The sequence below is a fragment of the Silene latifolia genome, chromosome Y (assembly GCF_048544455.1).
Source record: "Silene latifolia isolate original U9 population chromosome Y, ASM4854445v1, whole genome shotgun sequence".
NCBI lineage: Eukaryota > Viridiplantae > Streptophyta > Magnoliopsida > Caryophyllales > Caryophyllaceae > Silene > Silene latifolia.
Window position 1 is genome coordinate 127,927,576 of NC_133538.1, and position 23,061 is coordinate 127,950,636.

Below are 23,061 nucleotides of genomic sequence, written 5' to 3' on the forward strand. Positions count from 1 at the left end.
TCAACGCCCTTAGTTGATCATATTCCTGCGCATGAGCAATACACAAGCATATGTAAGCAGTTGATAAGATATAAGCATGAAAGATCAAAGGCAAGAAAGGATTAATCTTATCAAGTTGCATATGAGTGATTTCAAATAGGCCCACCGTACTCCACTCATCAGCAAGAGAAGGAGCACCATGCTTAAGACCATAAAAAAAACCGTTAGCGCACAAATTATAATCATGAACGACCTTAAATTGGTGGTATTAAAACTCAATGTGGTAGGACACATAAAAAATGGGGGGTTCATCCCACTTAATCTCTATATTAGCATCAGTAATAAGTCCTCCATCAACCTCTAATTGGTCAACTACATCCCAAGTGAAAAGATTTTAAAAGGTTTTATATGTCTCGGGTAAAATCTTATCCGTTTCACTATGGACGGGCTCAAGCTTATCCGTGGCACGTGTGTCAACTACCTCGTCCACGAAATGGTAAATTGGAGCGATAATAGGGGGCATTTCAATAATAAAAGTTGGTTCATCGTCATCGTCATCCAATAATTCAAAATGGTTTGGGCCAAAAGATGACACGGCTGTCGCAACCCTATAAATAAAACCAATAGGCTCTAACTAATGCAGCAGAGGCAAGTCGGGTATCGTATCCACAGGGAGGCGGTCACTATCTACTTGTTAGTTCTAGTCTATCTACGATCACAATTTGGGGATTTGAGTATGAATAAACTAAACTAATAAGAACAAGGGTAAAGAGAAAATAAAGAGAGAGATGCCAGGATGTCGGCCTATCATGGTATTACACAAATCAGCTGAAGGTAGGTTAGTCGATCTGATGTGAGAAGGGTAAGGGAAAGGTCCTTGCGGTCCGCCATCCACCCTAAAATACAACTAGCTTAGCTTCCGCCCTCACTAGTGTAGTCTATTGTTCTTAACAGATCTATTCATTCCAATCTTCCGATCTAGTTCTGAACTTAAACATATTAACTAATTCAGTTGCATGCATTCAACTAAACGATTATAATTAAATTGTTAATGAAATAATTCTCACATTAAATCTCCTAACCAACTATCGCATTATTGCTATGCTACCAAGACTCCCCTAATCGTAGCATTAAGGGATTAGCTACTCATAGTAATAGGTAAAGCGATAAACATGGGTAAAAGAACAAACATGATATAGAAATATGCAAAAATAATTAAATTAAATAAAGGGAGTAAAGAAATTACGGAAGTTTGAGATCCGGAAAAAGAAGAGCAAAGCCACGTTCAACAGAGAAAAAGGGAAAAAGGTGAGAGAAAAGAGATATATGAAGTGATGGCTAAACATAATCGCATCTCTCCTATTTATAGGAGAGACAATTAATAAACCTAAAACACGAAAATAAGCTAATATGCCCGTGTCCATAACAAGTTACTCGATCGAGGACTTTAGAACTACTCAATCAAACACTATCAAAATGAGGCCATTTGATTGAAGACAATAGGATCTCGATCGGGCAAGATAGTACTTCAAACGGCCGCAGTTTCTTCGTTACGTGGACAAAAAGAGCGTTTCCAGTGGCATTGGAAAGCTAAGATGAAAAGCTTTCGTATCCAATTAGAATCACCTGAAAATAAGTTTTAGAACCAGGGATATGGCTCTTCAAAGTAGGCACTAGTAATTTGAAGCTCTTCCTTTGTCCGCTAAGCTTCCTTACTTCTATGCGCATCATAATTAGTAGTTTCCTAGCTCCGACTCAACTCATCTCCTAAATGCATGTATAGGGCCATGTTTTAGGCTTGATTATGCTCATCTCCGGTTCATACCTGCAAATAATACAAGAGAAACCAAAGTAGACAATTCGGGGGACATTTGTAGCTAAACACTACTAAATATGCATAGGAATGCGTGCAAATACGATACAAAAAGTCTAGATAAAATGCACGCATCAAAAAACTCACATCGGGTGGTTGGGAGATCATAAGGAGAGGTAATAAGCTCACATTGGCTCGCTTCTTTTTGAGGAAGTTGTTCAAACGAGCTTGAAGCACTTTGAGCTCCTCTTGGATACGCCACACATCGAATTGGTGCGCTAATTCTCGACTTTCGGTAGCCATCGAATCTAAGAAATTCTAAAGTTCTGGCCCAATCATATTGTAGATACTCCCATTACTCAACTTTAGAGCCAATCCACGGGTGTCAGAATCCATGCCACCAAGCAAGATATGACCCAAGTAATCCCCATCAAGGACATGCCCAAGGGAGACGGGACCATCGTAAAAGCAGTAGAATCGGTCAAGATAGTTAGGAAAAGGCCCATCTTGTAATTGTGGAATGAATTCGTAACTCATTATGAAAGGCCAAGCTTTATTACCTACAAAATAGGCACTAAAACTACAAAGAAACCGTGAGAAGATCTCAAGGAACAAGTGTTCCCCGAGACATAATAAAACAAGATAAAATTCAACAAATATTTATTCGCAAACAAAACCGTGCTCTCCGGCCACGGCGCCAAAATTTGATTGGCTAAATCGCACACCTAACAAAGATAATTTCCCTACATACAAATTAATGTAGTAATAGGGGTCTAACACAAGGAGACGACAATTGCGCTATGAAATGGTATGCAAAGATTTCTATCAAGGTCGATTACGAATGGTTTGGTTTGTTGGTTAGTTTGTTGATTAGAAAATATAACGATGTAAACTATATGAAAAAAGAAGTCTAGGGGAGTCGGGTCACACATGTAATTGTGAATATATATTCATGCTAAACTCGGAAATAATAAAATTGTCAATTGTTTAGGCTTAAAGACACCCACCTCGTGATATTAGTGTCAACAATAGACCGGGTCCTAGAGAAACTCTCGTTTATGACTAGGTCGTCCTACAACACATACTTAGTATAATCCGATTCCGTGTCTCTCGACTTATAGAATGAATTAACAAACTTAATCAATGAATAAGGCCTTTAAACAAAGATTAAACGTGACGATACAAACATGTGATAGAAACAATTAGACAACATTATATCAACCTAATTTATCATTTTACATATTTTAGATATTACATGGCTTTCCTAGTCCCTAGACTAAGGAAATTTAGCTACTCATATTGAAATGCAAACTACCCAATATGATGTAAGAAATGCTAGACATGATTGTAGAAATGGTGTAAACTAAATGGTGAATCATATAATGTAATAATAAACTATGTGATATAAAGTAAATACTAATGATAAAATGATGTGACAACTAAATGGAAATGTAAACTAAATAAACAAGAATTTGAATTACCGAAATAAAGAATTAGGACTTGAATTAGGAACTTGTAATGAAGAACAAATGAGAATCAAAAGCTTGAATGTATTATAACCAAATGTTTAACATTAACTAAAAGCTTAACCATATTAAAACTAAAATGAAAACTTTGAGAGAATTTGTCTGCTAAAGCTAAGGAAGAACAGAAATATGTATGAAAAGTATATGAAAGATGACCTATAATGATGGATTAAGGCCCCTAATCATAGAAAAATAGGGGTATAACGTATAAGTCCAACATGGGCCCAACCCCGATCGGGGTTGCCAGCACCGATCGGGGGCGTGGGTTTCCGGCTATTCTTCTTCAATTCTTGCTTTAATTCTCCAAGGAATCCCATGCAACGTACTTAAGCCTCCTTAATCACCCGGTTAAATGTGATATTTAGCATCCAAAGAGTATCCTAAGAATGCTAATTAACTTGGTCTTTAGATTACTTTTTGGGCTTAACTTTGTATGATCACTTGCATTTATCAATCCATTTCTCTATACTTTCTTCCTTGGGCTTGCAAACACATCTTCCATGGTCACGCTTGGTCCATCTTGTTTCCACTTACCTTAGTGAACTTGGTGCTTGCTAATGTGCTAGGAAAAAGCCCATAAAACTTAGATTCTTACAAAATGCAACAAATACAAAAAATTCACCTAGGCCACAAGATTAGCTCACAAATATACTAATTAAAGTATGATATTCAGTAAAAACCGAGCTACAATGAGGGGTCAAAGTATATATAAAATGAACACATCAAACTCTCCCAAGCTAAAATCTTGCTTGTCCCCAAAGCAAGAAACCATATCCCATCAAATGCAATATCACAAAACAAGCTAAGCATAATGATTCAAGACCCGAAACAACATGGGCAAAAGGAATAATGCAAAAACATGGATGAGATTTACATGACGGCGTAGCATGAAAATTTTTGAATAAACCTTTAAGCTCTTGCATGATCTTTTGACTAAAGGACTCTCATGATGCACTCAAACTCATTTGTATGTAAAATGACATTTTTTATGTGAAAACACTCAGTTATCCTTGACTCATGAGAATGTGCCCGCAATCTAATATGGTAAATATTTGAAAACTACAAGCCAAAAGCAATCATATGCATGCATGAAAAAGAAGCCAAATGGGTAAGAAGAAGGATAAAAGACATGGGTAGAAAGGGGAACAAATAAATTACGGAAATGTGGAGCTTAAGTTAAGCTAGCAACTATCCAACATGAAAGGATGCTCAATCCCGAAACTAACCCAAAATTGTAATGCAAACCATAAGAAAATTCTCGAAAAGATGATAATAAAATATGAGAATTTCTTACATCAACTTCTTCTTCTTATTTCAATTCAAATAATACTTTTTTTTTTCATTCATGCTTTTTTTTTCTTCATCTTTTCTTTTCTATCTCATCATTTTTTTTTCATTTTTTTCATTTTTCATTTATCTTTTCTCATTCATTTTTCTCTTTTCTCATTTCTTCTTCAAGAGCCTTAAGACCAAGCTCACAATGATATTTCAAAATAAAATAAATCCCAAATGAGCACCTAAACACAACTAATCAAAGCTACTAGCTCAACAAGTTGGGCAATTTTATATGTAGCTAGGGATCAATTTTGTGAAGGAGTTCAAAAAGGCATAATTAATCATGTGAATGGCTCCAAAATGCTAACAGCCTATGAATGCATGCTTATAATGAGATGAAATGAAGACCATACTTGTGCGTTTTGATGAAACACACACCATAAGGTCGTCCAACTACACATACTTAGTTTAATCCGATTTCGCGCCTCTCGACTTATAGAACGAATTAACAAACTTAATCAATGAATAAGGCCTTTAAACAAAGATTAAACGTGATGATACAAACATGTGATAGAAACAATGAAACAATATTATAACATCCTAGTTCAACAATTGCAAGAACTACTTATGTATGGTTTCCCTTATTCTCTAGACAATTGAATTACTTATGCATAATGAAAACAAATCTAATGACATATGTAATAATAAAGATAAACATACTAACTAGTGATATAAACGGCAAATAAATAACAAAACAATATTAGAAATGAGATTACCTTAACAATTGGGAATGAACATGGAAATGAAGAACAAGATAGAACAAATGGAAATAACTTGAAATGTAAATTGTATATAACTTGAATTAAAATTGCTTATAACATAATGGAAATGCTAAAGGGAAATCTAATCTAACCTATACTAAGAACTAAAATGAGAGTATAAAAGTGGTATAGAAGGTGTAAGAGAGATCTCCTTTAGGTTCCGGATCAACACCCTTTATATAGTGGTGAAGGGAGAAACGTAAGCAATTAAGAGAGGGGCAACCCCGATCGGGGCCGCCAACCATGATCGGGGTCGTGGTGATTTGGCTCTGTCCTCTTAATTCTTATGTTTAATGCTCATGGGATCCAATGTTTAGCGATAAATTCCCTATTAAGCGTCCGATAATGATCTTTTAACTTGGCATCCAATGCACTCTAGAATCGTAAGCTTCCATCTTAGATGGACTTCAAATCTTGGGCTTGACTTTGAATAAGACTTCATTTTGCATTTCTCACTTTAATCCATATCTTTATGCATGCAAATCCATGTAATAATTCAATGTTGGTCCAACTCATGCTCCAAACATAGCCTTGTATACTAGCTCTTGCAAATTTGTTAGAAATAAGATCCTAAAAGCTCAACTTCCTACAAAATGTGACAAAACATGCAAAGGCATCTAGAATACAATATTTGCTCATAAAACCACTAGATTAGTGCAAATGACAAATATATTAGAGGTAAAGTAGGGGGTCAAAATGTATATAAAATGGACTTATCACATGTATTGGATCATTTGAAGTCCGAAGATGACGCCCTCGATGCTATCGTCCCAATATATTGGGCTTCAACACTTCTTCCCGTACAAGGCTACAAATGGTGCCATGCCAATGCTAGCATGGTATCTATTATTGTAAGAGAACTCTATCAAATGCAACCTATCTTCCCAAGAGCCCCTAAATTCCAAAACTCATGCTCTCAACATGTCTTCCAAGGTTTGAATGGTTCTCTCGATTTGTCCATCCGTTGCCGGGTGAAAAGCCGTACTCATTTTCAATTGAGTACCCAAAGAACTTGTAGTTCTTGGCAAAACCTCGAAATGAACCTTGAATCACGGTCCGACACAATATCTTTTGAAAATCCATGAAGCTTGACCATATACTTGCAATAGGCACTTGCTAATTCCACATTGCTCCAAATGTCTTTCATTGCAATGAAATGAGCCAATTTGGTTAGCCTATCTACAATGACCCAAATCATATTGTTACCCTTTTAAGTTCTTGGTATTCCGTCACATCTAGCGGTTTGACTTTCCCTTGTGGTCTCTTGTGTTCCCCTTGTACCCTTTGGTAAGTCAAGCATCTTGCCACAAATTCTGCCACTTCCCTCTTCATGATTGACCACAAAAATGTCTTCTTAAGGTCCTTGTACAACTTGTCACAACCCGGATGCACCGAGTAAGGTGTCTTATTGGCTTCATTCATGATCTTCTTCTTAAGCGCTTCATTACTTGCTATGCACCACCTCCCTTTGAACCTAAGACTTTCGTCTCCATGCAACTCAAACCTTGAGGTTTTACCTCTCTCCAACGCTCCCTTCCACTCTTGGATCTTGGTAATCCTTGCTTGCTTCTCCCATATATCATCCTACAACTCGGGTTCTAAGGTCAAATTTCCAAGTGCCTCCCCTTTTGTATCATATGAATACCCATCTTCTTCACGTGTTCCTTTAGCCTTAGCATGGACAAAGTGGTACACGAAGAGTGAACCAACATCCTACTCAAGGCATCGGCTACCACATTAACTTTCCCTTCGTGGTATACTATTTCCATGTCATAATCCCCAATGAGCTCACTCCATCTTCTTTGCCTCATACTCAACTCCTTTTGGGTTTATATGTATTTCAAACTCTTATAATCGGAAAACACCTTAAAGGTTGCTCCATATAGGTGGTGCCTCCAAATCTTCACAGCAAAGACAATGGCTCACAACTCTAAGTCATATGTTGGATAATTATCCTCATATGGCTTTAATTGTCGTAACTCATAAGCAACGACTTTACCATTTTGCATGAGTACGCATCCCAAACCATTCTTTGAAGCATCGGTATACACTTTGAAATTCTCACTTCCCTCCGACAAGACTAACACCGGAGCCGTGGTTAGGCGCTTCTTTAGAGTCAAGATGGCCGTCTCACAGCTCCCGTCCCACATGAAACGTTTTTCTTTTTCATCAACGATGTCAAAGGCGTAGCGATCATAGAGAAATCTTTCACAAATCATCGATAATATCCGGTTAGACCCAAGAAACTTTGTATCTTCGCTACATTTTTGGGTGCTACCCACTTTAACACGGCCTCAATCTTTGTAGGGTCCACGGCTACTCCTTCCTTTTATATCACATGTCCCAAGGAAGCCACCTTATCCAAACAAAATTCACATTTACTAAACTTGACATAAAGTTGGTGGTCCCTTAAGTTTTGAAACACGATCCTCAAGTGCTATTAATGTTTTTCTTTAGTCTTGGATTGGACCAAAATGTCAACTATAAACACCATCACAAATTTGTTCAAGTACGGACTAAACACCCTATTCATAAGGTCGATGAATATGGCCGGGGCATTTGTCAACCCAAACGGCATCACCACGAACTCAAAATGCCCATACCTTGAGCGAAATGCGGTTTTTGGAATGTCCTCATTCTTTATCTTCAATTGATGGTAGCACGATCTTAAATGGATCTTTGAAAACACACCGGCTCCACTAAGTTGATCAAATAAGCCATCAATCCTCACTAACAGGCACTTGTTCTTGACGGTTGATACGTCTGTCGTGTACCTATCAAAAATAAACTAACTAAACAAACTATATAGCTAGGGAAGTTTGGTCGATCTTCTCAGGGAGGCAAGATATCTATAGAAGTCCGTCTATTTGGACACAAATGGGGGGGGGGGGTTTATTTAAATTGGTTTTCTAAACTAAAAGGTTTAAAGGGAAGAGAAGCAGAGACAAGAGCAGTAAAGGCAGAAAAATAGAATTAAACTATCAAATAGAGAAGGGACATGTCAGGATTTCGGTTCACTACGGTAGTCCAATGACTTAACTGTAAACAACTTAGACAAATTAATGCGAGACGGATATGGAAAGGTCCTTCCGGTCCACTTTCTACCCTAAACTTCCACTAACTTAACTTCCATCCTCATCAAGGTAGTCTACTGTTCATAGCAGGCCTATTTAGTCCAATCTTCTGATCCAGGATTAAATTTAGCTAGATTAAAGGGTGACTCAGAAGCGTGCACTCAACTAAGTCGGTAAAATACAGTTAAATTGCTATGGTGACAGAATCTCACAATTAATTCTTCTAACCTACTCACTAAATCGTCACATTTCTACCGTAGATCCCCTAATCCCAACATGCATGAAACAAGTTTAGCTACTCATATTGCTATTTATACTATCAAAACTAACAGTAGATAAATGACCAGCATTCAACATATTAAAACGACAATTAAATTGCATAAAATAAATTAGGGCAGAAATTAAATGAAGTAAAACAAAGAATTAATGTAAACAAAAGAGCGATTATTATTAAGAAAGGAGAAAGAGATTACAATCGTGCGAATCCGGCATAAAGAACGACAAAATCCGAGCAAAAAAATCCCGAAAGCAAAGTTACAGAGAAATATGAAAATGATCGATGAAAAAACTAAAAAATAAAGTGTCGATGATAATAGAATCGATATCTAATGACCTAGTTGACGTAAGCTTAAATAAGAAATAAACTAAGTCCAACAACTAAAACACACTTATGGACTAATTAAAGCCCACGAAAGCCTAAGCCACTTGATCGAGTAGGATAATTCCACTTGATCGAGCAAAACTCCATAAAATATACTCGATCGAGTAGAATAGTTACTCGATCGAGTAACCTCTCTTTTAAGCACTTCTTGATCGAGTAAATAACTAGTCGATCGATCAACCATGGCTATAAAAACCACTCGATCGAGTAATAAAACCACTCGATCGAGCCTTCTTCCTTCAAATCAGCCCAATCTCGTACCTGACTGCCTCGTAAACCGTGCCTTCATGCATTCCAATGCAGTATCTCACTCTGGAAAATCCCGTCTCCTTAAAATGCATGCAAAAAGGACGAAAAATGGTACGTTTCCACTACTTTCGCATTCATTTCTACAAGACGGACAAAACGTACCAAAGTAGCCAATTCGGGACATAATACTATATAAACAGTACAAAAATGCATGGAAATACGTGCTAAAATAGGCTAAAAAGACTATACAATATGCATGTATCAAATCTCCCCAAACCGAACCTTTACTCGTCCTCGAGTAAACTAAAATGCAACTAATGGAACTAAAATGAAAACTCAGAGCTAGCTTAACTTGTCTACTTGAACCAATTTAATGCAACAAAAACTAACAGTTATAGCTAAGCAGTCAATACGCAAACGAGTTATAAGTCATTCGAAATATAGCCAACCTATCGACCTTGCAAGACCAACAAAATCGGACTCTCTCGTGGTCACTCTTCTCTAATGAAGCAAAGGGTGAATGTTATATGTAAAAGAGAGAAAGAAAGACAGTCACTCACCTAACTGCGACCTACATAGCATGCATGCAACAAAAATGAAAGACAATTCAAGTACTAATGCACACACTCCAACCAATAATGTTCGTCATAGCCGAGGGCTTGCAAATAATATGGGAATAGTGAGGTTCAGGTGAGAAAAGGCAAAACAAGTTATGGTAATGTGGAGGTAAAAGCGTCAAGCTAGTTCCTAACAGGACCATAATAAACCATCTGAATCTCAACTGACTGAAAAATAGAGTACAAGTGCCCTTCATTTGGCACACAACTCACTAAACTCATACACAATCTCCTCAAAAATATGGAATAAGAATGAAGGAGTTAGACGGTCACAAACTTTCCTTTTTAACACCGTCTAAATGAATCAAATGAAACAAATCAATTATTTTTCAAACTTCTTTTCTTTCTTCTTTTCACGTGAATCAGCCTTTTTTTTCATTTTTTTTTCTTTTCTTCTTTCACATTTTTCCTTCCCTTTTTTTCTTTTTCAATTCTTTTTTTTTCTTTTTCACCTTCCTTCTTTTTACACCAACTACATACAAAAAGATACAGGCCAAACTGCAGACGGAAAATCATACCACAAAAGACATACTAAACTTGCTTGACTAGGCAGGTTCAGTTTGGGATGTAGCCAATGGGTCAAAAAGGCAAGTTTTGGCTTAAGTAGAGCTGAATGGGTGAAAAATAAAAGGAAAAGGGAAAATTTGCAAGTACCTCCCTGCATGTGACACCAACCACAAACCCGATGAACATGTTATGCAAGGAGTACTACTCTCAATTCCTAATGAACTGGTCATGAATGTCACCAGTTATGGGCTTCAAAACTCAGAAATTATGGAGTAGTTTGCCAATTTATCAGGTCAAGTCTAAACAGTCAGCTATATTTGAACAGAAACTCGTAGACTATGCGTATGACAAAGCTCATAGCTATCAACAGAAGTGCAAGCCTCAAGTAAAAATGACAAGTTATAGTGTAATTTCATCACGGAAATCTACCGTACCGACTCAACCTATATGCAAAAATAAACGTGAATATTTTTGAATTATTAAAATTTTCTAATTTTTTTGGTTTTTATTTTTAGATTTTTTTAATGAAATAAACAAACAATGCAAGCTGAAATAAGTAAACATGAATGCTAAACAAATGCAAATGCAGACTCAAAAGGATGCAATACCCTCCCCAAACCAAAACGGACAACGCCCTCGTCGTCCTCCAGCATACACCAGAAGATATATACAGAGGAACGGGAATATACAACCAATAGAGAATAAAAAGCAATAAAATAGAAAGCAGACAAAAATAAAAGAGTAAGATGTACATACAAAAAATGAACTTCCCCAAACCAGCCGGAAAACTGGGGAAGTGAGTAGACCAGTAGCTACTCATCAGCCTCCTCGTCACGGACATCCTCCACCGTGAACTATGGATCCTCCTCCTCCTCTCTTCTCCTCCTCTGCTCAGCTCGAGCTCTCTCCACTGCCGCCTCCGGATCCTCGTCCTCCTCCTCCTCCTCTGGGATTTAGAGTGGTACTCGTATAGAGGGAACAAAGTCAAAGCTAAGTCCCGCTCCATACGAGCCTGTCTCTCTGGAATCTTAACTAACAAACCATCACGACGCCCTAGGTCCATGACCGAGGACGCCTCAAAGGGTGGTGGAGGTACAAAATTAGCCGGTAGGACCGGCTGTGCCTGTGTCTGGTCGGCGGGCGCGGGAGTAGGAGTAGGAGTCGGAATGGGAGTAGCCGTGGAAGGCTGGACACTCCCAGGAGGTGTGGACCCCTCTCCGGTGTCAAGTCTACGGCGCTTCTTGGCGGTGGGTAAAGTGGGAGGTGGTCAGAGTGGAAGGTGGTAGTCTGGTAGAGGTGGCAGTCGGTCGCCCCTAGCGACAGTAGGCAAAGGGGCTAGACGAGGGAGAGTGTCACAAGGTAGGTCCACAGACAAGGAACCGTCTATCTTCCATATCTGGTAGTCTGTGGTCAGCCAATGCTGAGAGTGCATGGCATCCAAACTCAGATACCTCTCTCCCTCGAGGTACCATAAGTCACGAGGCCAGAAGGGGAAAAGGGAACAGGCAAGAATGGTGGCTATGCCACCGCAGGCAGTAGATCCCGTGACCATCGCCCCCTGGGCCTGGAAGTACTGAGCGGTCAGATAGGCAATGTTGAGGGTAAAAGGACCCTCGTAGTCAATGTTTCGGTAACCGCCTAAGATGGAGAGCTCGTTGTTGTTGATGTTGTTTGGCTCCTTTCGGCCAAAAATGGTGCTCCCCATCAATCTAAGAAAGTAACGGGTAGGGGGAAGGTGGACCTTTGCGAGCTTTCGCTCGGGAAAGGTGGTCTGGACCAAGGTACGCCAAAGCTGACGAATGACCCTCCTAGGGGCGGTAGCGTCGCCCGTAGAGGAAAGTCCAAGTCTGCTACCAAACTTCTCCAAAGTCATTGAAAAAGTCCGGTTGAACAACCGGAAAGACACAGTAGAACTAGTGGGGGCAGCAACGTGTGCCCCGGAGGAGAAGATGAAGGAGCTGAGGAACTCACGACTCAGCTCTAGAAAGGTACGGTCACTCATAGTAATGAGTCCGGCCATCCCCGTGCCCCGTAAAAGCTCACAAACTGACTCGTAGATGCCGAGTCTATCAAGTGCCGGTTTATCTAAAAACCAGGTAGCTAAAAACTCACAGCCAAGGAGGTTATAAAACCTCTTACGATGTACACTGTTAATTAAAATTATCTGCGGGTAGTCGGGGTGAGAGTCGAGGGAGTTGTCCCCTCAGACAGTGACCGTGCCAGAAGGAGCAGCTGAAGTGGAAGTGCTAGAAGCTGGCGTAGAACGGGAACGTCCACGACCTCGGCCCCGACCTCTAGAACCCGAAGTAGCAGCCCGTCCAGTGACGGTGCGAGGAACTAGGGCCGCTCTAAAGGCAGCTGTAACTGCAGGTGAGTCCGCCACAGGTGTGCTCACCGTGGCTGGAGTAGAGGTTGTGGCTGCTGTGACCACCACTGAGGAAGAAAGACTAGCAGCGGTGGTGGTGGTTATGACTAGGGTAGCAGCTGAAATAGAGCTAGCTGCAGTGCTATCTGACGAAAAAACAGTACCGGCGGCAGAAACTAAGAACACAGGAGTGCTGGCCGGTGCGGAGATGGTAGTAACAGCAGGGACTACCGTCTCAGGCCGAGGCAAAGACGGACTAGCATAAGAGCTCGACGAAGGCATCGAACTAGAATCCATCCTGAATAAATAGGGCAGGGGAATTGATAAGAAAACAACGGCTAAACAGCATTAAAACAGCGTGAAAACAGCATGACAATTCCCAATCAGTTGAAAGATTAGACTACAGCCCATAAATTCCCAATTTTCCTCTTAAAATTCGAACAAAAGCATGTAAACACCTATAGGTGATGATAACAAATTACAGCAACAACAATTTACGCAACAATGTGGATAAATTGAGCAAAAGACAGCAGAAAAACCAGGTGACATTCGAAAACCAGGTTTCAGTCAAAAATTTCGACTGTAAAGACCCCTAAACGCAAATTTCGCGCAAAATTCGAATTAAACATGTAAAATCAGTGAGGAGACGGGAATGAAAAGCAAAATAAATGAAATCAAAATGCAATGAGGTGTAGAAATTACTTACTTGATGCTAGAGATCCTACAAAGAACAATTAAACGACAAGAAATAAACAAATTAGGCTATTTTTTGAACGAAAACCTCGGAACCCTAATTCCCTCAATATATCGTGTAAATGGGCGTGAATCAAAGGGAAAACAGAGGGCAAATGACGATTAATCAACAATGAGCACAATGTAGGTGACGGATTTGGCAAATGGGCAAGAAATATGGGGGATTTGGGGTGTTTTTGATCGCAAATAACAAAGGAGGTCGAAAAATTGGGGGTAAAATGAAATAAGAACCAAAAAGAAGGAAGTTAAGGAAAAACTCCCTGCGTCTCTTGCGATTTCACTCGATCGAGTGGTTTAGAACTGCTCGATCGAGGACTTTATGGATCCATCTACTCGATCGAGTAGAAATTTACTCGATCGAGAACTCCCCATTTCTGCTTTACTCGATCGAGAACTCCCCATTTCTACTTTACTCGATCGACTGATATGGCATTACTCGATCGAACAGAATCCACTTGATCGAGTACTTGTACTCGATCGAGCCCTTTTTCTCGTGTAAGCTCTTGAATTCGTCATTCTTCCTATAAATTTGCCTAAAATTCCCCAAACCTGCAGAAAAACACTTGCAGAAATATCCCAAAATACCAAATACGCAAAGTAACAGTCTATTGTCTCTATCTACGCTAAAAAAAAGTCAAAATTCTAATTGTCCTAATTAAAAGCAATAAAAGAAATTCAATGGAAATTCAAAAATTGTTTATACAAGTTGGTACACGGAGCATTTCCCCGCTCACTTCCCAAAGCAATTCAGTAGCCCCTCGGAGGGGTCTTGACTGGAGGACGTCACCTTAGCAACATTGATCGTCCTTTTCAGCTTCCATGAACTTGAACTTGAATCATTAGGAGGAGAATAGTTCACATCCAGATATGCGCGAACTTTTCTCACCCTTGCTCCTTTCTCACCGGCTTTAACACTGTCACTCTCACTTTGACTGACATTAATTGCACAATTCCCTTTGACAACTCCTTCATTGTTTTCATCTGTACCTACAGCAAGGAAAACAGACGAACTTTCCTCCTTTTTGCTCTCAACCTGAGGCGGAGGGGTCACAATAGCAGCACAATGCTCCAAATTTTCATTTGGAGTGTAAATAATAGGGGTCAATATAAGAGAGGGCATTACAAGGCTGAGCTTGCATGGGAGCCCTCTGAAACATAGACTGGTGGAATATCAGCTCCTCGTCCCCAACCTGAAAAGTCAATGTCTTTCCCCCGACGTCTATTACTGCACGGGCAGTAGATAAAAATGGTTTCCCTAAAATAATAGGGGTATGTGCATCTTCGGGGATGTCAAGTACAACGAAATCAACGGGAATAAAGAACCTCCCGATATTAACAGGTATGTCTTCTATTATGCCTAGTGGTCGTGATATGCTATGGTCTGCCATCTGAACAGTCATGTTAGTGCAATTAAACTTTGTCAAACCAAGTCTCTTAGCCAGAGACAACGGTAACACACTCACGCTAGCGCCAAGATCGCATAACGCGTTATCAATCAAGTGGGTACCAATATGACACGGAATCGAAAACTACCCGGGTCTGACTGTTTGGGAGGTAACTTATTCTGAACTAGGGCCGTCCCTACCTCAGTTAAGGCTATCGTCTCATTATCACTAATGTGCCTCTCACACGATAAAATTTCCTTCATAAATTTAAGGTAAGAGGGTACCAGTGTCAGCAGTTCGGCGAATGGCACAGTGACCTGCAAGCTTCTCAGAATCTCGGCAATTTGCCGAATTGTTGATTAGCGTTAGTACTCTGCAGACGCCTTGGAAAGGGAACCGTGATGGGTATCTCGAGTCCCTTGTTTCTCTCTTCCAACGTGTCTGTCGGATCAAGCTCCATATCCTTTGGACGCTTCTTTCCTCTCGAACGAGGTCTTTCAGGCGATTTCTCACTCGATCGAGCACTAGCAGGCTCTCGATCAAGCTTTCCATTATCCATACTACTCGATCGACCAAAATTCCCATTCGATCAAGTAGTTTCTTCAGCAGAGTCACTCGATCGAGTAGAAATTTCACTCGATCGAGCAGTTGCTTTTTCTTGTTCACTCGATTGAGTAGAAATTCCACTCGATCGAGCACTTTCTTCAGCAAATCTACTCGATCGACCTCCAGAAACTAGTCGATCGAGTACCTTCTTAGCCGTCAGCTCATTTCCTTTGACAGAACACTGTTCATCAGCTATTATTTCCTTCCTCGGGTCTGATTTCAACACTTCCGGTCCCTCATATGAACGACCGCTCCTCAAATTTATTAAATTTACCGTCTCATGTGGATTTTTGTCAGTTTGTGACGGTAAATGACCCGGTTACCTTGTGGACTGGTTAGCGGCTAACTGGACAAATTGAGTTTCAAGTGCCTTGATAGAAGCATCTTTTTCTTGGTCGCTTAACTTCCACTGCTATGTCAAAGACTGCAACATAGTCTTCAACTCACCTATCTCACTTACCCCACCAGAAGACGAGGCACCTTGATTAGGTATAGGAAATGAAGGAGGCTTCTGAAAGCCATGTTGAGTCTTATGTGGAGGGACATATGACTGCTGCTGGTGTGGAGGAGGGGTAGGATTGAGCACATTTTGAATAGTCCACCTTAAATTGGGATGGACTGCCCCTTGGTTATTATAATAGGAACCCCCTCCTTGCCTGTATTGTTGAAAGGCAAGGACCTGTTCCTTTTCTGTAAGACAGCCAACAGCAGTGTGACCGTAATTTCTACGACACCTCTCACATGTGACGGTCTCCCCTCTACTAATCATATGGACCGTCTGAGGCTCCCTAGCAGAATGTAACTCCAACTTATCAAATCTAGCATTCATGGCTTCCAGCTGAGCCACAACTTGCTTATCGACTGCATGAACTGTTCTAATACCATCCTTCGGGTTTCTATATTCAACACTGTGGTTCGCCATCTCTTCAATAAGGGCCCATCCCTTATCATCGTCGGTATTCTCTTGGAATCTCCCATTAGATGACGCATCAATTATGGCTTTATGATCATCATACAACCCATTGTAGAACTGGTTAGACAGAAACCACGAGTCAAAACCATGGTGAGGAAGAGCCTCACCAACTTCTTGAAACGGGACCATGCTTCATAGAGAGTCTCATCAGGTGCCTGCTTAAAACTCATAATCTTTGCCCTCAGCTCATTTGTGCGCTGTGGAGGGAAATATCTCTTATAAATAGTAAGAGCAAGGGTCTCCCAGTTTGTAACCCCTGCGGCCGTACGGTCCAAATCAGTCACCCACTCCATGGCTGCATCGGTCAAAGAAAAAGGAAATAGAACTTCCTTAATCTTGTCTTGAGTTACTCCCTTTGTGGCGGGGATAGTAGAACAGTAGTCCGTAAAGACCTCCATATGCTTTCTCGGGTCTTCCCCTGCCACACCTCTATAGAGATTTCTCTCCACCAGATTGATATAGGAAGGACGGATGTCAAATGTATTCCCATCCTCAGTCTGGAGATTGAAACCTTTAGGAATATACGATGTTTTAGGCTCCGAGTGACTAGCAATGTTCGGCATCTTTACTGGTTGATCAGCAGAAATAGGAATGTCTTGTTCTAAAGACTGGTCTTCTGCGAAAAGAGAATGATGTAGCTCTGGCTCGAAAGTACTCAAGTCTTCCTTTGGTGATTTTCTCTACAGACGGAGTCTATGCCTGAATAGTCTTTCAGGCTCTGAATCAGCAGAAATTAACTCCAACCTGTCTGACCTGGGCATAAACAACACTGAAACAAAATAAATAAAAACTGCCTCAAGGAATAAAAATTCCCTGAGACGGGTAAAATAAACGAAACAAAGACAGATAGGGCAATAGCCTCCCCGACAACGGCGCTAAAATTTGATACGTCTGTCGATCTCCTCATGGAGGTATGATATCTGTAGAAGTCCGTCTATTTGGTCACAAATGGGGGGGGGGTTGTTTAAATTGGTTTTCTAAACTAAAAGGTTTAAAGGGAAGAGAAGTAGAGACAAGAGCAGTAAAGGCAGAAAAATAGAATTAAACTATCAAAGAAAGAAGGGACATGTCAGAATTTCGGTTCACTACGGTAGTCCAGTGCCTCAACTGTACGACAAATTAATGCGAGACGGATATGGAAAGGTCCTTCCGGTCCACTTTCTACCCTAAACTTCCACTAACTTGACTTCCAACCTTCCGATCCAGGATTAAATTTAGCCAGATTAAAGGGTGACTCAGAAGCGTGTACTCAACTAAGTTGGTAAAATACAGTTAAATTGCAATGGTAACAGAATCTCACAATTAATTCATCTAACTTACTCACTACATCGTCACATTTCTACCGTAGATCCCCTAATCCCAACATGAAACAAGTTTAGCTACTCATATCGCTATTTATACTATCAAAACTAACAGTAGATAAATGACCAGCATTCAACATATTAAAACGACAATTAAATTGCATAAAAGTAAATTAGGGCAGAAATTAAATGAAGTAAAACAAAGAATTAAAGTAAACAAAAGAGCGATTATTATTAAGAAAGGAGAAAGAGATTACAATCGTGCGAATCCGGCGTAAAGAACGACAAAATCCAAGCAAAATAATCCCGAAATCAAAGTTACAGAGAAATATGAAAATGATCGATGAAAAAACTTAAAAATAAAGTGTCGATGATAATAGAATCGATAGCTAATGACCTAGTTGAGGTAAACTTAAATAAGAAATAAACTAAGTCCAACAACTATAACACACTTACGGACTAATTAAAGCCCACGAAAGCCTAAACCAATCGATAGAGTAGGATAAATCCACTTGATCGAGCAATACTCCAGAAAATCTACTCGATCGAGTAGAATAGTTACTAGATCGAGTAACCTCTCTTTTAAGCACTTCTTGATCGAGTAAATAACTACTCGATCGATCAACCATGGCTATAAAAACCACTCAATCGAGTAATCAAACCACTCGATCGAGCCTTCTTCCTTCAAATCAGCCCAATCTCGTACCCGACTGCCTCGTAAACCGTGACTTCACGCATTTCAATACAGTATCTCACTCTAGAAAATCCCGTCTCCTTTAAATGCATGCAAAAAGGACGAAAAATGGTACGATTCTACTACTATCGCGTTCATTTCTACAAAACGGACAAAACGAACCAAAGTAGCCAATTCGGGGCATAATATTGTATAAACAGTACAAAAATGCATGGAAATACGTGCTAAAATAGGCTAAAAAGACTATACAATATGCACGTAACAACGGTGACGTTATTCAACTCTCGGTAGTCGATACACAACCACAAACTACCGCATTTCTTCTTCACAAAGAGAACCGGTGCTCCCCACGGCGAAACAATAGGCCTAATGTACCCCTTAACCGCCAATTCACAAAGTTGGTTTTTCAAATCTTCTAAATTCTCAGGACAAACCCAGTATGGGGCCTTAGAGATTGGTCCCACTCCCAGCTTCAAGTCTACACTAAACTCTACTTCCCTTGGTCGAGGTAATCCGGGTAACTCCCCCAGAAATACATCCTCAAATTCCCCCACTACCGGTATATCTTGAGCTTGTGGTATTTCCATGCTAGTGTCTCACACATTACATAAAAGCATAGGACAACCCTTGTTCAAACATGTCTTTAATGTCATCGCCGTAATGAGTTTCACCTTGGGCTTGACCAAGCAGCCTTTGTACGACACTCTAGTACCCTTGGGTCCTTTCAAAGCTATTTTCTTTTGATGACAATGTATATTGGCATTTTTCTTACTTAGCCAATCCATCCCCAAAATTACTTCAAACCTGTCTAAAGGAAATTCAAAAAGATTTACCGGAAAGTTTGTTTCATGCAACAAAACTGACACCTGCTTATACACTTTTGGATACACCACGGACTCTCCAGGAGGTAAGGACACGTCAGCATTTGCTAACTCACCCCCCTTAACCTAGGGTCGACACACGACTCTTAGACACGAAATAATGTGTGGCTCCTGAGTCAAATAAAACAAAACAAGGATGAGAATTAACAAGAAATGTACCGGAGACAACATGAGCATCCTCCTAGGCGCTTTTCTTATCCATGGCAAAGAGCTTGCCACTAGCCTTAGGCTCCCCTTGTACTGTGCTTGCTAAGTTGGTCGACCTAGCTTCCGATGTGTGGCCCCCAATGTAGCTTGTTGCCTTAGATGGTGCTCCCCTATTGAAGTTCCTACGGTTGTTTCCACCATTGAAGCTATAGTTGGCATTCCTTTGATTGTTCCATGCTCCCAAATTCCGGTTGCTTCCTCCACTTTGGGAAGGTGTGGGGTAAGAACTTCCTTGTCCAAACATTCGGTTGGACCCCGTTGGAGTGCTAGTGCAATCATTCCTTTTGTGACCAAGGCCATGACAATCGTAACATCGCAAACCACCACCTTCACTATCGGCTCTCCCTCCATAGTAGCCCGGCTTCCCATAACAGCTCACTTGTGATCCGCCCGAGTAAGATTTTCTTGATTGTAGGTGAACTTCTTTTGTTGATGCCCTCCGCCTTCACTCTCAGTTTTCCTCTTTTCTCCCGTCCTCTCCTTAGCATCCTTGGTCACGTTGATGAGCCTTTCAGCATTTCTGGATCTAGCATACACCTCCTTCACGCTAGTCAACTCTCTCGATGGAAGCTTCTCTAGGATTTTCACGGTCAAACCTTCTTCAAACTTGAGAGCCAAGTGGGATTGGCTAAGGTAAAGGTCTTCCAGATAGGTAGAAAGCTCATTGAAGCGTATGTAGTACTCTTGCACCGTCATTGCATCGGTCATCACAAATCGGTCAAACTTCACCCGTAGCTTACACCTAACATGGTCGGCGATAAAATCTTTCCTCATATCCATCCTAAAGTCGGCCCATGGAATAGAAACCTTGCCCTTTTCCTCATAGTATTCTCTCATGGAATCCTGCTCCTTATACCACCATCCTCTTGCTAGAGTATTAGGTAGAAAGCGGCTTGCTCTAATTTGAGTTCCTCGGGGCACCTTACCACTTCAAAGATATTTTCCATCTCTGTTACCCAATCACTAAAGAGATTAGGTTCGCCAACTCCAAGGTACTTAGACGGTCGGTGACGTAAGATAGCGGTGCTCACGGCCGAGGCATCTATTGCCGCGTCCCTCACTCTAGTGACATTCTGAAGAGCTTCAGTGAGAGCCTTATTTTGTGCAATAATCTGATCTACCTCCTCCTCGAACCTACGGGGTGGTGGTGAGGGAGTCTTTGCACGAGCTCTAGGCATCTTATCTCTTCAATAAGCATAGAAAATGCCAATACGTGTCTCACCATAAGAGACAAACAATATTGACCAACATACAGGTCCACTTGGTCGAGTATAAGACTTCACTCGGTCGAGTGACTGCCACACTCGGACGAGTGCCTCAACTTCCAGGAGGTTTCCAGAATTCACTAGGTCGCCCATTCGGTCGAGTGGCATTGCCACTTGGTCTAGTGAGTCCTCTACTCGATTGAGTGCTTCAACATCAGGAGGTTTCCCCAATCTGGAAAACTGACAACTCGGTCGAGTGGTATTGGTACTCGGTCGAGTGCCTTCAACTCGGCCGAGTTCCATTTCCCACTTGACCGAGTACACCCTCTAAAGGATCATGTACCCATCCCGACTCATATAAGTCCACATATAACCCTATTTCACATGTTTATAAATGCAATCACAAAAGATAGCAAAGATACGACATGAAATACATGTAAAACGAGGGATATAGCATGTGAGTAACACTTTTCTTTTATTGTAGAAGTATCCACCACACCAATATATTCATACACATGCATTCACATAGTTCTCAAGGATTTTATCATCATTACTCTTAGGATCACATCATGGACTACCAACACAGATTCATCTTTCATGCACAAGACCAAGATATGCAACTTCCATGTGACATACCATAGAACGTCCCATACACCCTATCGCGTTGTGACCGGCTCGAGTTGTGAGTGCAAGAGCACATCCTTGGGACATCTCCCAAGCTTGTCACTAGCTCCTAACGACTCAAGCCGGGTTTATTGTAATTGACACTCCTTCCTCAAGGCAACCCCAACCTATGAGAGTGCCACAAGACTGGGTTTTCCATGTTTGTAGTGCAAACAAACGAATATAAAGCAATTTAAGACAAGTAGTTTAAGTCCATAACATATGATTGATAAGTAGCTAAGTCAGATCAAGTTACTACAAGTTAAGGGGTGCACAAGGCCACCCCAATAATACAAACCGTCATGAATAGAATGGAGTCTAAATGTCAAAAATCTAGAATAACAAAAGTGATGACTCACTAAAAGTAAATACCACTCCCAAAAGCCTCCGAGTAAATATTTGCAAATCCTACCGGTCAAACACTGCTCCCATATGGGCGAAAATCACCATATGGTTCAAGACAGAGATTTTAAAAACACAAGGTTAGCTCCAACAATAGAAACGTTCATCTAAGTCATGCTACTATGATAACCAACTTGATTATGCAAATGAATGTCAATATTAACAATACACAATGCCTCATCACTCCACCTCCAACATACCGATGTCAGGGACATGCCCACGACACCGCATCATACAACTAGGTACTCGGAACACGTCCGTGGTACCGGGCCTGAGAGCGACTCGGATCCCCCGCCAGACATCGTGTCTAAACCACACGAGTCCCTCCAAACTCAAGTCCTTAATGTGCACATCCCTCTTGGAGTGGAAAGGTCTAAGAGGCGACTCAAGCGTAAGATGGTCTCCCAACCGCCTTATGTCTCCTCAACTACCGTGAATCACAAACAGCGCCAAATACCAACAAGTTTTCCAACAAACAACATCACATAGATTGGCAATCACAGACAAGTAGTATTTTTCTCAAACAACACAATTTAAGACATGATAATAATGCTGAATTCATCATTAACTCACCCTTTTGTACCAATTCCTTATGTACATGTTAAAATGCAATCTATCCAACAATGTGAGACTAGCTATACTTACCCAATTTTCCAAAAATATATGAATATTGCAAAACAATAACATACCATCAAACCCTAGTTACCATTACTCATGTTATAATGCATCTACAATGTTACTAATGTCAAACAATGCACAAATAAAAATCCATATCACCAAAGCTAAGTAGGGAAACCCTACCTTTTCCTAGTCTTCCACAAACTTCAAGCTAGGGACTAGAAGTGCTCCTTAATGAAGTCTCCTCCTACATAATCTATAGTTAACGATTATTACAACATACTACAACAATAACAATACTAATTAACCTCTAATTACCCCATTTAATTAGTTCTAACCCTAATTAATCCCTTTATATAAGTACTTAGTAATAATTAGGGTTTATAGGATTAAAGAACAATAATATAAAGGAACATATTTTACAAGTGTCAAAGGATGAACAAGAGCATGAATTAGAGAGTGAATGTTCAAGGAAATTACTTAGAT

The 23,061-nt window shown here is 40.5% G+C and overlaps 1 non-coding gene across 1 annotated transcript; it reads left to right on the plus strand.

The window, feature by feature from the left end:
* Positions 1-16,686: 16,686 nt before the first annotated feature.
* Positions 16,687-16,792, plus strand: LOC141636053 (small nucleolar RNA R71). The gene has a single exon (XR_012540693.1). It is a non-coding gene; the product is annotated as a small nucleolar RNA R71 (small nucleolar RNA).
* Positions 16,793-23,061: the final 6,269 nt, after the last annotated feature.